At 26.1% G+C, this 18007-nt stretch overlaps 1 long non-coding RNA gene across 2 annotated transcripts; it reads right to left on the bottom strand.

Moving 5' to 3' along the window:
• Window positions 1–9402: 9402 nt before the first annotated feature.
• On the bottom strand, window positions 9403–11580 carry LOC135926420 (uncharacterized). Of its 2 annotated transcripts, none has more exons than XR_010571861.1 (4): window positions 11477–11580; window positions 11396–11422; window positions 11314–11346; window positions 9403–9478 (listed from the first exon to the last, which is right to left on the bottom strand). It is a non-coding gene; the product is annotated as an uncharacterized LOC135926420 (long non-coding RNA). The 2 variants fall into 2 exon arrangements; XR_010571862.1 differs by having other exon boundaries at window positions 9458–9478; window positions 11228–11346.
• Between the last annotated feature and the right edge of the window lie 6427 nt (window positions 11581–18007).

The following is an 18007-nucleotide window of genomic DNA, read 5'->3' as shown; positions in this document are numbered from 1 at the left end:
TGCTTCAGCCAGCAATCTAATTTCTGAGTAGTTGCATCGATCTTGGCGCACGGAATTCTCCTTGAAGGTATGATCTTAGGGACAGCATCGGGCTTCAAATGAACTTTCTCTTGTCTAACCATTTTGGGTTTGTAGGAGTAAATTAAATCGCGGTCTTTTTTTTGTCGAGATTATCTTTTCGAGATCATTCTCTACATTACCCACTAAGAACGTTTTAAAAAGGTTGTTGAAGGTGCACATACGTCCTAGCAGGGGAATCTTATCACAATCCATTACAATGGCCTCCAGTGTATATGAGTTTCCTTCACACTTAACGTTCACATCGGCAAGACCTAATATCTTGATAGCGCTGCCGTCATAACCAGTGAGTCTTATGTCCGTCTTACATATCAGTTATGCCTACAGTCTTAGCTGTCAGCTTCGGAAGTATACTGTACCTAGTACCGTGTCAATTTGCAACAACGTGGGTATGTTGTTGATGCTCACTGTCACGTTGTACACGTCATATGTGGTATCCTTGACCCCCATATTGTGCCAAATTCTGCAGATTATATTCTTTAAGGTCTGTGTTTGAGTCGTCGTCATCATCGATTACTTCGATGTTCATTGCATGGTTCGTATTCAATTGACAATCACGATCTTGTAAGTATTATTGTCATTTTTGTACTGGTTGGGCCTCGACGAATATTTTGGAAAACCATTAATATTTTGAGGGTTGTGTCTGTGCTGACCACGACGGGGATAGTTGGTTTGGTTATCACCTCTATAGCAGTCATCCCGTCGATCAGGGCTTTGATGATGGTCACAATGATAGTCGTGGCGATAACCATGGACGTTGTACCAGCTATTTTTGTATCGATCGTCGTAGTAGTTATCGTTGCGATTATTGAAACGGTTGCGGTTATAGTGACAATTATCGTAGCTTTGATCAAAACGATTGTCGTGGAATTTACTGCCATCCGTTGAAACGTTTTTCGCGGTCGTTCTCGTAGCATCCGTTGAATCGTTTGTTGTGGTCGTTGTCAATGATAAACTGGGGTTGCTTGATGAGAGATTTACCATGTGCATGAGAGTTCTGAATGGGTTTTGTTGTGACGTAACTATTTTTGACACTGCCCATGTGATTAACCTCTTGTACACCAGGTGATTCATTCAAATGAAACAATTTTATCTCCCCCTTAATGCCACTTGGCTCCACGGTGTCTTCCTCTAGACCTAGATTGTAAATGTCTTCTATAGTCATAGAGCTCTTGACCGCTTTCCTGACATCTTTGGAGTTCGAAGATACTCTCACTTTCTCAATAATTCTCTGAATGCCATTGAATTTACATTCTTTATTGAGTCGTGCTACGCGCGTGACCCAAGTCGAGAACGTCTCATCCTTGCCTTGAGTTGCAGCATAAAATAATGATAGTTTAACGTTCTCAGTCTTCGATGAATGTTGTAACTTGAATTTGCCAAGCAGGGCAAATGGGTCCTGGAAGTCTGCCTCAGTGCAAATTGCCCCAATGTTATTGAATTCGTCATCTGGAAGGGAGAAATAAAGCGGCCATTTCTCTTTTGGAAATCTTGTTGGTGTCAAAGAAATTCTGCAATTTCCCTATGTAAGCATTGTCATTGCTACTAAATTTGGTGACGAATTCAGTCATATATGTGGTATTGTTCAAAGCATCCATGATAAGAGAATTATAATCGATAAAGGCGTGAAATAGATAATCAAGATCAAATTTTGAGATAAACGACAGACGTAGATTGGCCTCCATGTTGGAATTTATAAAAAAATGTTAATATAAAATTTTTACCGATTAAATTTAAATACAAATTGATATATAAAAAAATAAATAATAAAATAACATCGATCAACATATTCAACATATACAGTGAGGAGAACATATATTTATAATTTACAAATAATGTAAATAAAATAATTTAATTTGACCCTTTAAAGCTCGACTTTTTAAAATAAAACTAAAAAAAATTTTTTATAAAAAATCTTCATTTATATACACCAAGGATGTAAAAATTTTATTTCGACTTTTATTACATAGTATACAGGTAAAAAAAAATCATGATGGAAGTTGACATCATTGAGCACAATACATGTATAAAAAAATATTTAATTTATTATGAAATGTTTTAAAACAATTTCTATTTTTGTTAAAGCATAAATAAATTTCCCATTTTTCACACTTAGTCCTTGAATATGCGCTAACACATAATTTACACCTTTTTCTAGTGTTGGAAGCTTCTGGCCAATGCCCTATATTATCGAATCTAACGTCTGATATTATCTTAGGCAACTTAGATCCTTTTTGTATTTTAGGAGTTTCATTTGATGGTCTCCCTATTTTTCTTTTACTTACCTGCCATTAATAAAGCAGTAACTATTTGTGATTTAAATGTTATAAGTTTTATAATTTCATTTTTTTTGAAGTAAATGTCTTCGATACAAAAACCATGCATATACAATGCAGGTATCTATCAAATGAAATATTATTCGAAGATAGAACCTTCTACCTTTGATATCTACTCTGTAGCATTCCACTAGGATATCGTGTAAATCTACTTCTGCCATTCCTTCATTATTTTTTAAAATATTAGGCCTAGGGATATGGATAAAATTTTTTCCATCAAGAATCATCGTCTCACATCTTCGATTGGGTCGATACTATTGAAGGATGATATAACGTGAACAAATTTGTTGTCAAACCACTTGACAAAAATTATATTATTAGTAATGTCAGTTTTGTAGTCGAAACTACCTCTCGCCAATTTTTAAGATCGCGATCGCTTCATATTGCAACCCATAAAGCGATTGGATCGTATGGTACCAATCATATATATGCCCATTCTTTAAGTTTTAAAGATAAAGGTATAGACCAAAAGAAATTATCAGTATAAATTTTATGATTCTCAAAATTAGGCACGTTTTGAACTAGGCGAATAACAATATCTCCACTTATTCCTAATTGTGTTTGTGTTTTTATAGTTTGCTTTCCTATATACACTTCAAAATCATAAATAATTCCCGAGGCTCCTTGCAAGAGCAAATATTTTTATACCCCATTTGTGGGGTTTTGTTTTTATATATTGTTTTAATGTATTCTCACCCTTGAATGGTATCAAAAATTTGTCAACACAAATTCTCCTCCATTTCAATTTTTTTCATATTGGTTTAAATAGCGGATATAAACGGTCGTATTTTAAAGCATCTATCATGCCCTTCTACATTACGTGGTATTATATTTGGATTATCATTCAGATGCATGTATTTTCGTAATTGTTCTAAACGTTTTTTAGACATCGTATCCGTTATCTGTGGAAATTTTAATTCCTGAGACCAATATTGGCGATATGATGGGACCTACCAATGAAGAAAATAAATTGTTCAATCTCATTTTTATTGGTTCTCAAAGATTGGCCATTTTCTTGAACGCAAAATAAATTTGATTGGTCAACAATATTATCTAATATATCATCATCCAAAAACATTTTAAAATATTGATATGGCGTTGGAATATTATTTAGGGGATTATAAATTTTTATAAAAATGTTGTATCAAATGATTCAATATTTTTCAAAACCCAATTACTACTGAGATTAGGAATACTAGAACTTTCATGAATATTATCAAGTTCTATATGGAGTGCATTTGTGGGCGAATCTATATCCATATTATCAATTGTATGATTAAAATTATCCTCACTATTATCAATATCTGTTTCCAAAATATCACCTTCAATTATAATTATTTTATTTGACATCTATAAAAAATAAAATTTATTCAATGTTAATAAAATAACTTAATAAATTCCCAATGAGTTAATTTGGCATCATAATTTTAAAATTATATTTACAAAAATATATAAAATTTAAAAAAAATATATATTCATGATAAGATACTTAAATATTTTATTTTATTTATAAAATAAACAGTTTTAGGAATTTTTCAATATAAATATAGTTAAATAATAGGTAAAATCAAGTAATTTAGAAAAAATCGAAACGGAAATATAATCAAAAGTTAAAAGACAATAGAATAAAAATAAAAGAATATTTTTTATTTGATTATTTATGCGATTGAATACATTCAATATTTATTTAACATTATTAAATTAAATAATTGAGTGGTTTTAAACGTTAAAATATGGCATGAAATACGATGATGTCAAATTAGCTCACAGGACTTTAAAGGGTTAATTTTCAATTCTTTAATAATAAAAATGTATACTAGAACATGTAAGAGTATTATATATCATATTAAAATAATATAATCATACCAACAGTATGAGAGTTTGAAGTCAGAAGCTTTTCAATTTTATTTAACTTTGAATTTTTTTATTATAATCACATCATAAGGTGATGTCAATATAAAATATAGTTAGCTCAATAAAACATAGTAAATTTTCTATATTAATAGTCAATATCTTAAAAAATCAAACACTATTATTCTTTTTACATACATAATATTTAATTTCTAAAGATAATATTTATTATATGTCTGAATTAAAATCCTAGAAATGCTTCAAATTTTGATCTCAATAATTAATCATGTGTTAAAATTTATAATATATATACACTATTAAATCTTAATTGTACACTTCTCCCAATCATGTTACCCATGAATATTTTTATTTATTGGATTTTCATAACTTTTTACTCAATCTCATTCTTTCATAATTTGATTATTATATTTATTTGTTTATACTACTTTAATATATTTATAATATTCTAAGTTTGCTTATCTATATATATTTATCAAAAATGGACACTATAATATTGAATTTTACTTTATTATATATATAAATAAACATATTTACAAAAATAAACACACTAAGATAAAATTTATTTAATAAATCTAGTGATGTTTGATTTAAAGTTGTTTCTGTTGAATTTGTTGGTGATTCAACAGTATTATTTTTATCCGTTAATTGCTCCATGAAATTATGATACAATTTTGATACTTCACATTTTTAAAAGTATTTATTAGAATGGCTCATACTTTCCAAGCCATCAGGCATTGATTGTAGATACAATCTAAAATAATATTAAATTTATAGATAAAAAAAATATATTTTACTGGCTTTCAGATGACACCCTTTCCAAAAGAGCCAAAAGTCTTTCAGAGTGCATGATAGTCTTTGGTGTAGTTTCTTTAGGACTAAAATTGTCAGTAGTTTTTCTGTCCTTTATCATTGGCTCCGTGAATTTGATATATTCATATGATACAGTTGTATCATGCTGTGGAAACTCCATCTCCATGCTAATAAAAATATAATTTATCACTGTTCATATATATATTTACCTTAAACTAATGGTTGATAAACCATCTAAAACTTATTCTAAAATGTTAATAATATCAAATTAATATATTCTAAAATTATATAAATATCAATTAATTTCTAAATGATATAATATACCAATTATATGAGATAAATTTTACTTAAAATTTTGTATCCATTTTCAAATTTTAGCGCAAAATTAAAAAAGCATAAAAAAATCAAACCAGTTTGGCCTTTTCGCTTGCCGTAAAAAAAATCCAATTTGCACAATACCATCTAAAATGCACTATTAGCTTTTAAAACGGAGCGTTGCAACGCTCAATTTGTGCGCACTATAACTCCATAATTTAGTAAGTCACTTTCGTCGAAATATTCTTTATCACTAATTGCAGAGAGGTGGGGGAATTATAATTATAACTCTTTCTTCAATTGGTTCCTCTTCAAAATGTTGAGCAAACGCTTGTTCAATTGTAACAAAACGATTCATTTAATAATTTTACTAAAAATTTAAATATTTAGAACAAATTATTTTTTCGTATAAGAATCTTAATATTTAATTGTTCATCGATAATTTTGATAATTTCGATTTTAATTGAAACAAAACAGATGCAATAAGAAAAAATAACTTTAAAAAATAAAAATAAAATGTTCAGCAGGGAATAGGTTGCAAATAATTTAAAATTTTTTAATGAATAATTTTAAATATTTGTGAACCGAATATTTGCGAATAATTTCTTATAATTTGATAGAGATAAAAAAATTATAAAAGGATTAAAATCTCATGTTACTCAAAATTTTTTATTATTAATTTCAATAGACCTTTTTTGGGTATAAAAATTTTTTTATTTAAATTTTCAGGGGGCTCGAGCCACTCCCCTCACATTAGTGGCGGTACTGGTACTAAGTATAATATAAAAAAAATTATAATTCATTATGTTAAATTTGATTCGCTTGTATTTTATAAAATAATTTATACTACTAGATGGTTAAAGGTGCATATATGCAGCTGGTTACCTATTAAAATTTTAATTATTTAATTATTTGAAAATTCAAAAATGATTGATAAATATTGATATATATATATATATATATAAAGAAAATATGCAAACTAGTTTTTAACTAAATAATTTCATAATATGCTCGTGAAATCACTTAGAAAATTTTGCATTTTAAACCTCATTTTCAAATTTTTTTTTACCGGAATTTGCTAAAGTTATGTGATATAAAAACACACTAATTCATTTTATATTTTATCTCAAAACACATCATTACCATCTTCATATATCTTATATTCGCAATACTTTTTGATTTATTTTTTTTTGGATAAAACCTAATATAAAAAATCAAATAATCATCTTTATAAGGATTAAATAAACGATTATACAGTTTTTATTATAAATTTTAATTATTTAAAAAAAGAAGCATTTATCTGCACAATGACTTAACTAATCTTCAGTGAATTTTTCATGTGAATATGAAGTAACCTATATTTCTTACTTATTTTCATTTTTTTATAAATTTTATATTTGTTTCTATTTATATTAATTAAATGTTAATTTTTTTTAAAAAACTTAAATATTGCATATTTAAATATTTATTAATCAAAATTTATCTTTCTAATTATTTTAATATATGAAAAATCCCTCCCAAAAAGGCGGGGAAGATGAATATTCTTGAAAATAAAATTAATTTTTTTTACTCTTTCGCATCGCTCTAATTTAATTATTTGGTAACTCCTAAAATTTCTATAAATATTTTTTTATGTAATTATATTTAATATTTTGCCAAAAGTATACGATTATTTATTTTTAGTGAAAAATTATTATAAAATTTTTTTTTAATAAACCATATTTTGTCAAATATGCCAGGTAAATCTAATTTTGAAATATCCATATCTGATGATATCTTCTGAAGTTAACCTTACGGAAACTTTACAGTTTAAATTAAAAAAGTCCTCATTCCTTCATGCTGCACCTCTACATATTGCATCGATAAAAGGATTCAGCCTGCTAAATCGCTTATCGGTTCCCATTACCTCTCCTCGAACAGTTATGATCTGGATCAAACCGATAGCTATAGAATAAGATGTTCTGGTTTGCCATTCCTTCAATATGAAAGCAATCATTTTTAATCGGAACCTAAATCCACATCGCAAAATCTTATATTGATGGATGAAAGGAGTTACTGCTATGTAGATGCCTCATTTATAAACTCCCACTTAAGTTTTTACCACCTTTGGATCCTCCATGTTCTATATCATAAAACTGTTGTACCCACCGTTTTTGAGCTATTACTGTTTAAAACCCAGGTTAAATATATATGAGGGCCTTGGATAAGATAAAAAGGTTACATAGTAATCTAATTCCTATCGATATTGATCGAATTTGAATAGGGGAAAATAAATATCTTCACTCATTCATTTCCCTCAATAACTATAAGAGGTTGTTTTTTTACATATAACGTAAGTGGAGGCACATACATATTACTAGTTACTAGCGCATTATTTAAATAGAGATGCACGAAATGAGTGATCTATAAAATTAGACAAATGCGATAATTACGTTTGATTAAATTGTCTATGTTTACTATTGCATAGTGATCTGCTATACATTGGTTTGCATTGGAAAATAAAGGAAAAATTCTACACTAATAATCTCACATATGCTTCAGAAGATAATTCTATGATTTTTATCTTCAATTGAAAAAGATCCGAAATGAAAAAATTTTTTTTTAAATCTTATTCATACCCTTTTTAATGTTACCGACGGTGATGCATTAATTTGAGCTTTATTTGTATTTGTTTGTGTTTTAAAAAAAAATAACAAAAATCATTCATAGTCTTTGCCCTTCCTTTCATAATTCTTTCTACCCATCTAAATAAGGCAAAATCTGATCTCATTGGTCTTTATTCGAGATAATGTATTATATTATCTACTTTTCTCTTACCCTCAACTATCCCATATCCCATTATTTATTAAATATAAGCAGACTCCTTATCTCCAATCCCTCGACCGCTTTAAGGGCAATATCAAAACATATCTGTTACCCTGCACTGACATTCACATAATTGCATTAGTTTAAGAACTTCCACACCACTACTTAGACACTGCCACGTTTACGCATTATTCTTTCATTCCTAGTGGTGCCCTCATATCTGCAACAATTCCCTTCTGAAATATTTAAGCTTTCATTTACGCTGGGAGAATTCTTCCCTTGATTACCTAAAACTCCGATTTCTAATATCAAAACTTAATTTACACACGTGAGATCTTTATAAAAAAAGCATCATACTAGGATAAATTGTGAGGAAAAATATACTGGTACTAAAAAATAGAAAAGCTTGAAAAGAGAACTATAACGATAATCGTATAAAAGCAATCGTTAATCATAGTTATGATCAATGGTTTACAGAGATCTAATCATTTACACCAGATTGTTAGAAACTAGTAGCAGAAAAATAAATTGTGAAGAATTTCATGCCGATACTTGATGAAGCAAAAGTTAAAAAAGAGACCAGAACTAATTGTTAATCCTTTACCTGTAATCGTCGATTATTTACAGAATTAATGAGCTATTCTTTTACAAGAGATCGTTAGAAACAAGCAACAGAAGCTAGGATAAATTTTAAAATATTTTGGTACTATAAAAAAAAGTCGGAAAAGTGACTAGAATTAATCGTGAACCGTTTACAGGCAATCGTACTTTATGATAATACCCTTATATTAGAATAATTTTTATATAAAGAAGTAAAATCCTATATTCATTTTTTTGTTTAAATAATTCATGATTGTCAAAATTTGTATCCCTAATATGATGAAAGAGGCTTTAAAAAAAATTAATTGACATTTTCTGGCCATTCGTATTATAAAATATTTTTAAAAAAATTGTTTGTTTTAATTGTAAAGAAATACTAGGTTAATAATAATAATATAAAAATAAAGTAAAATGTAATTGAATATTCAGAAAACCTATCATTATGATTTCCTCAAGAAACTAAAATAAAGATTGCAATATTTTTGTTTGTTGAAATATATTGATAACTTGTAAGCAAAAAATTTTAATGATAAAATAAAAAATTCTTTTTTATATATATATATTGGCATATGATTAATACAATCCCCAAGATAAATATAAAGTTATAAGATTAATAATCATGATTTCTCCAATATTGATCCATTACAAGTTTATTCTGGTGCCTTTATTAAATACAGTTAATATTATGTATAGTGATATTTGTTTTGATGAGAGAATGTAAATATTAGTATATAGTAAAGGAAAATTATTTAATTAATAGAAATTATCGGATGTATAATAATGTTCTCTTGTATAATGCTTAATTCTTACCAAAGTATAAATTATAATATATATATATTAGTTTCTTAGTGTAAATTTATACAAGTTATTTCTAGGAAATTAGAAATAAAACTCAAACTGTTGGTAAATTTTATTAAGATATAAAAATTTTAAAAAAATTGCTTATTTTTAAATTTTAAAAAATACTTACATTTTTAATATTTTCCTTACAATTATTGCAACGTTGGAAGTTGGAAAAAAATTTTATTATTTTTCTTAATAATCATAATTTTGACCACGGACACAAGCATCAAATATTTTTCATTTTTTAAATTTTATTTTGATTTTACATCACCAGATGGATCTTTTATTTTTTACAAAATCGCACAAATATTTCTTTAAATCTTATATTATTATTTTACAAAATTCTATTAATAATTAATCCAAATTTGATTCAATCCCCTTGTTCCTCACCCTTGTCTTTATAGAAATTATGCCGGATGAAGGATTTTATTAGCCATTGGATTAAATCTAGAGAGATGGTAGCTCTTCCAGTGGAATAAGAATTTGTGAGAGCAAATAATATTGAATGAAATCAATGATGGCTACAAATGGTATGTAAAGAATATTTTAAATTCATTTATTTTCAAATAGCCATTCGATTAAATCTAGAGAGATGGTAGTTCTTCCAGTGGAATAAAAATTGGGGAGAGCATTGGTAATAATATTAAATCAAGTAAACGATGGCTATAGATGGTAAGTAAAGAGGATATCATGAATAATAAACTTCCTCTTAAATTCATAATGATATTTTGAACAATTTATATCATAGATGAAATTTTAACAAATAATATCAAAAATATTATAAAGATATGCAGCCCTAAAGAATTCAATATATTTCTAATGTAAGCTAATCTAAAAAATATCTTATACTACAAATAATAGGATTATATTTAATATAACAAATCAAAAAATAATGTAGTTGGAACAATCTTTGAAGTGATTATTTTCTTCTTCTAATACATGTTTAACTTTCAATATATAAAACCACGCCTAAATCTTTCTCTCATAAATGATAATGGTAGACGATTTAACTTCTTTCTATATGATGATTGAGGATAAAAAATTAACACTGTTCAAATATTATAATGACCAAATACATTAAATAAAATGTTTAAAAAATTTTAATGATATCACTTTTTCATTTTATATAATTGTATGATGATAATTTTAAATAAAAAGAAATCATTATAATGTGTGTTTCTCACCCCATTGAGCAAGAATACCACAGTATAAGATTTATGGCAGAAATAAACGAAACTATGTTAAATTTGTCAATTCCCAACATCAAATTGTAATGATATTACGTATGTAAACTTTTATGATCTTTATAGAGTAATGGGTAAGAGGTAATGAGTAGGAATTGACCCTTATTATTTTGAAGCCTACCTATATACCACTTATTAATATATTCCCTTAATAAATAAATCTCATTGGAAAAATCTATTTCGTTTCATCTATTCAAAGTTCTCAACAATTTTTAATACATTTTTATAGTTATATTTCATTCTCCTTATCCATATCAATTCAAATCATTGAAATTTTTTTTTAGTTGCAAAACAAAAATTAAATTATATAAATTGGTGATATACCATTATGTTGAAGAATGTAAGGCATAACTGTTAATTTAAAAAAAAATTTATCGTAAAATTTCCAATTAAAAAACGATTTTTTGTACTTCTATTAGATATAATTGTAACATTTCCTGAAACTTAAAAAATATTATGAAATTGATTAAGGTTCTATAAATTATATTATACCTGATTCATTGAATATGGCAGCACTTCCTAAAATAAAAAAAAAGCAAATATCTTATTTTTTTTAGTTTCATTTATATTCACTATTTATATTGGGAGTCGTTTGTTTCAGGACTTGATAAATATTTACTTAATTGAGGGGAGGTAGAGGGAGTAGGATGGGTGGGTAGAAGGGTCTTGTATTTACCTACTAACAAATGATTGAAAGGCTGTTATTTTCCCGAAATTTTTTTCATTTACTTATTATTTTAAAATATTTATTTTTTTGTGAGTAAATTTAATAGCTTAGAATGCACACCTTTAATCAATATGATCTACAGAGTTCAAGTTAATAGCAACTCTATTGGGATTTATAATAATTTCGAATTTTCAAAACCGGCCCAGTCAGGATTTTTTATTATTATTTTTTAATTTTTTATTGTTCATTTCTGATTTTTAAAATCATGGAATATTCGATCGTTTCGCGTGGTATTTTTGGTCCACGCCCTCAGGTCTGTATTAAACTTTTAAGCCCTATAAAGGGTTCTCAAGACGTCCCTAACACTCACTTTGTGAGTTGGACTACAAATGTATAAATTGTTAATACACGTGCTAAAATAGTTAAAGTATTAGCAACATACAAAAGTATCAATAAATAATGATATATATATATATATAAGAGAATGATGATAAATCTAATTACCTCCTACAAATATGGTTATGTTGCCGTTTACAGGTTCTATATAATGGTGTTAACACATTTTTATTATTATAGTATACGTATATCGATTAGCTTATATAAATCATTAGTTAATTTGCGTTCAACTAAAATTAATTGACAAACTAATTGGGAATCGGATAAAGTTTTCCTATTCTAAATAAATAAACTATTATTTTTTATTTTTCTGGATTTTTGTATATTCCATTTCGATTTTGAATGATAATTTACTAAAAAAAACGTTTTTTTGAATCCATGAATAAAATTTGTATTTGATCGACATAATTTTTATCCAAATTTTTCCTTAATTAAAATGCTTTCCAAGCATATTAAATCATTTATATATTATGCAAAATTTTTATTAGAAAAATGTACTTAATTATATTCTTCTCAGAACTTTATCATAATAATAAATAAAAAATTTAGATTAATAATAAATAAATACTATATGATATTTCAATAATAAATTAACCAATCATTCGCTTTGCTATTATATATATAATACGTTTATTGATATTAATCTGAAAATTTTTAAGTCTAAGCTTTTAATACTCCAAACTCGAAATTCGCTAAATAGCAAACAATTGACAAATTTTTTGCATAAATTCATATTTTAAATTTTAAACATCTTTGGACATGGTAAGGCTAAAATATTTATTGAAAATACTTTAGTGAACAACTATTGATCCTTTAATTAAATTACATATAACTTGAAAATACTGATAAATATTTTAAGACTAAATCTTGAAGAAATTGAAAATAATAAACTACCAAAGAAGAATATTTTTTTAAAATTATTCTTGTATAAGAGGATTTGCAAAAGTATATATTAAATATATTCTTAGCCCGAACAATATAATATTGGTAAGGTAAAGCCGTCAAAAAACTCAAATTTCTGCTAGTCACTATTTAGAAATTATATTTGACTTTGTAAATGTTTTTTAGGAGGGGAACCAATACCATCCACAAGATCGCAAATTTTAAATAGTGTCACCAAACTTTGGATAACTGGAAAATAGCTTAGCTATGATTTATCTAAGATATTTGCCTCTAACTTCAAGTTGAGGTTTAACTTAAGTCAAAGTGAAGAACTCGGTAAAGAGTTAGCCATATGGTGAATTAAACATTAATTTTGATTCCATTTCAATTTATATATGAATTTTTTTTTTAAATTTATGTGGGTAATAATTTAAAGTTAATCTACCTCTATTCCCTAAAGTGACTGTTCTATTAGATACTATAATAATAAAAATACAACATATTATTATTATTGAATATACTATTATATAATGACACACATTAAAAACTAATTAAAATAAAATTTGTAGGTGTCTAAATAGTTGCAAAACTATTTTTCAAATAACGCTCATAGGCCTGATTATTATTTTGATGGAAGGCCTCAATTTTAACCAGTATATTTGGAATTTTTTCCGAATTTGATATGAATAAAATAGTTCAATTGATTAGATTATTATCTGCCTGTATTCTTCTTAACTGATCTTCCTTCCTTCCTTCCTTCCTTCCTTACAAACTTTCTTGAAATAACAATATTTTACTAATTATAGGATCCATTGCTTGTTCTATATTTTAATTATTCTATAACAATATAATTATTTAAATTTTTTATACCTAAATTGAGCGTAGGAATTTCATTTGTTTCTTAAAAGTATTAAATATTAGATCACTATTTTCATATAATTTACTTATTCCGATCCACAAATCTAAACCTGATATAATGAAATATTATAATAAATCTATAGAAAATTGTTTAAAATGTACTTTCGATATAATAGCTCATATTTAAGGAACCTAGAAGAAATATAGGAAAATTTATAATTATGAATTATCTATAAAAGGTCCAATACCTAAGATAACACCTATAACATTTGCTATAATAATATTGATTAAAGAAAACCTATATACATATCAAATATACAATTCAACAAAATAAAATTATGATTTTCGTCCCTACCCCCCCTATCAGATTTTTAAATTTTTGTATATTGATTGATAGGTAACTGTAAACTATAAAAGATATAAATTTTTAGATTTTTAACTCACTAAGGGACCTATATATCGGTCTTCAGAGTGCTAAATATTATCAAACCGGATGCTTTGAGTGAGGATAATCTTTTAAAATATATTCTAGTTGCTTAATAAATATCTCTTTATTAATTTTAGAGGCGTTACAATAAAAAAAATATTAAAGGAAAATACAGTAAGTGCAAAATTAGAAAATGCCCATAAAAGAAAATTGGTGTCATTAATATTATTTAGTAGTTTTCTGTTAAATAATTATAGATCTAAGTCATTTTTAATTGTGAAATTAAATAACTGTGAAAATTTACAGAAAAGTTATGGAATTAATAAAGTTTGCGTAATGATAATTTTGAATTATTATTACACCAAAAAATTATCACCAATAGCCACACGATAGCATATTTGTTATTTTATCATAAATACATAAAATAATATTAAAAAGTGAGTTACCATTTATTCCTACCCTTCCCCCTTTTACTTCCATGTTTTTCATGTATCTAATAAATGTATTTTGTTTGTTTTTTTTGTATAGTTTTTTTTTAAAGAAAATATTAAGTAATATAAATTTATGGGAAAAAGAAATTTCCCCTTATTTATAAAAATAAATAATACAACGAGAACCCCCAACAATTGTACACTACCTTAAGATGGTTGATTTGTAGTTTCAGCTTATTGCGAGAGATGCCGTTTTGAGATGAATTGTGTTTTCGAGATTCTAGAAAGCCATATGTATGGTCATATTAAGGAGGTTGTGTTAACCTGCCCAAATGGTCATAATCACAGGTTTCTCAAATTGCAACATTTTTATAACATAAATTTTTGTTATTATGAGAAAGAGTATTTTTCAAATAAAAACAAGTTTTTTTGTGTAATATACTATTTTTTTTACAATATAATTTTTCTTAAAACTCATATAGATTTAACAAATTGTATTTACAGGGTTCATAAAATTTGGAATATTAAAAACTGATGAAAAGTTAAATAAGTATAAGATGCCGGGTTTTAAAAACCGGAAAAATCGAGTTTAGAAGAAGGCAATCTTTATTAATGATCAAGATGATGAAGTCAATCATAAAATAATAAATAATTTCTTTTTTAAGCATAAATTGCTTCTTTCTTTCTTTCTTTCTTTCTTCTCTTCTCTTCTCTTCTCTTCTCTTCTCTTCTCTTAAGAAAGAAAGAAAGAAAGAAAGAAAGTTAAATGAGATCTAAGTAACAAGATTATAAAATATGTAATAATGACACAAAATATGGAAAGAACCATCAAAATAAATGCGAAATACCCAAAATTATAAAAAACATTACCATATATGAAGGCACGAAAATTAACTTGAAAAATGTCGCGATATCAGAGAAACAAAATTAGATGTACAATAAACATTTAAAATTGTCAATACGCATAAATCAAGCTAAATATGGAGAAATAATTGTAAAAATGTTGCAAAATGCGCCATGTATTTTAACACATTATATAAGAATATTTATCTTAGAATTCCTGCTAGTCTCTTTACACTCCCTATATTTCTCTGTTGCCCGTCGGTTAGGCAATTTGCAGCATTTCCTAAATGTAAAAGGTTCTATTAAGAAAGGAAAAGTACAAAAGACTTAGGAAAAAGTCAGATTAAAAAAGGAAAAGGGTCAATTAAAAAAGGAAAATTCCCATTCAAAATATAATTTGTTATTTTTGTTTTGTGTATTATCTGAAATATCATTTTTCTTAAATTTTTTGGTTTTTTTTATTTTTTTATATCATTTATAGCCTTTAGTAGCTTCATTAGAGGAGCAGGCGTTGGGGCTCGAGCGCCTGAAAAATAGGAATAGCCCCCTAGAGCGAAAAAAACTTTTTATTTTTAATGCTTCCCTAATATCCTCCTGAAACAAAATAAATTTTTTGTTAACTTCCTGAACGATTTCTTTTATAATTCTTTTAATTATTATAAATAAATATGATTTATTTAAAAAATTAATAAGATTATGTGAATTTTTTATAAAATGAGGGCTTTTTTAATTATTAGATTAGATTAATACCAATTATATTTTCACTATGTCAGGTTGAAAATCATATTCTATGTTAAAAATAAATTGTCAATATCACTCATAATGTCTAAATATTAATTTAGCATTAACAGTTGAAGCTTAATTGATTTTTATAATTTAGATTTTTTTTAACCCTAATTAAATAATAATCATATATTAGTTGAAAATTAACAAATTTATTATTGTAATTAGCCGAGTTCAAAAATCATTAATCAACTATATATTCATTTTTAGATTTAATTACCATGCCTCTTACTAAAAATATTTCCAATGTCCAAACAAGTACTATAAATACCTTTATAAAAAGTAAGTAGCTATATTTGATGATCCTCTATTATATAGAAAGATTGCAAAATATAGGTTAAATGCTAATTTTACAAATAGATTTGACATTTGTAGAATATATTACAGTTAATATTTTATTAAATTTTAATCAATGGTTTTGATAATAAATATAAGTAACAATTTGCATTTAATTTTTTAACGCCATCTATTTATTTAAAAAATATTATTACAATTAAACATCTCCTCATCCAACAATGGATGTAATCTTATTAGATGTCGTTTTTTCCTTCTCTTTTTTTACGGTTTTTAGGAAAGCTATTTTCTTCTTCTTTGAAAAACAGGTTAGAGTTATATTTTTAATGCTAGTATATTTTAGATATGATTACAAACCTATTATTTTAAGATATAATATACCAATTAAAGGTGGTGCGACAATAATATATAAAATCTTAATTCTTTCATCATATCACTCTTGTCTTTATTTTATAGTTATAAAGTGTTTCATTAATAGTATAGCATCTTTACCTGGTAAAATTCTCAAGGCTTCAATACATTTCATAATTTTTTCGTCTAATTTTAGTGTTTGTGATTCTGAAATGAGTTTACAACGTGAGTGTGTCATGGCAATGACTACAAATTAACCACCATCTATTATTTGTGGGGCTATTTAATTTAAGGTTATTTCTCTTGCTTCTGACAGCATTTTATTGTATAATATAGATAAGAAATAATAGTCAACTATTTAGTCGTTTATATATTGTTAAAATTAAAAGATAATCTTTTAGCAATTTAATATTTTCTCACAATAATTTTCTCGATTATTTATCTAGCTTCCATAATTTCATCTAGGTCTGACTACCATATAGTTTTATGATTTGGATTAATCGTTTATATTCTCTTCTTCAAGAATAATTGATTTGATTAGGTCTACAAATTTTTCCTTATTAATTAATTCTATAAAACATTGTCTAAAATGATAACACCACGTTATATTATTTTAATGACTTTATGTCAATCTATTGCTAAGAAATATATTGCTTTGTGCTTGTGTGATTTTTAATAACCATTTTTTATCACTTATAACATATCCACGATCGATAAATATATATTTAAAAAAATATTATTTTTAGAAATATCTTGTATTGTTTTACTTTCATTATTTGTATGCATAATAAATGACAAAATATGTAATTCAGAATAATTGTTCAGAGTTTGCAAACTTCAATTAAAAAGTGGTGGTATGGGGTTATGCACCTCATAAAATCTTATAGTTGACCCCTCTGAGATTGTAATGCCCTTGATTTAGCAATATTTTTAATTTCATTTTCATGTATTTTTACCATCTATTTTCAATTTTCTTAATTTATATTTATATTTATTTTCATCTTTAATTATTCTTTATTACTCCAGTAAAAATGACGTTAGTACTCGGGTGGGGTTTAATAGACCCCAATTTCAAATGTATATATCGCCAGTTATATTAACTAATTTTATTTAATATTTGGATATACGATAGAATTTACCTTAAACCTAAATATTTATTTATTTTTATTTCT

Source organism: Gordionus sp. m RMFG-2023, chromosome 3, assembly GCF_954871325.1.
Source record: "Gordionus sp. m RMFG-2023 chromosome 3, tfGorSpeb1-WG-v2, whole genome shotgun sequence".
NCBI classification, from domain to species: Eukaryota; Metazoa; Nematomorpha; class Gordioida; order Chordodea; family Parachordodidae; genus Gordionus; species Gordionus sp. m RMFG-2023.
The sequence above is the reverse complement of the archived record's forward strand: the minus strand, read 5'-3'. Positions and strand labels throughout refer to the sequence as shown.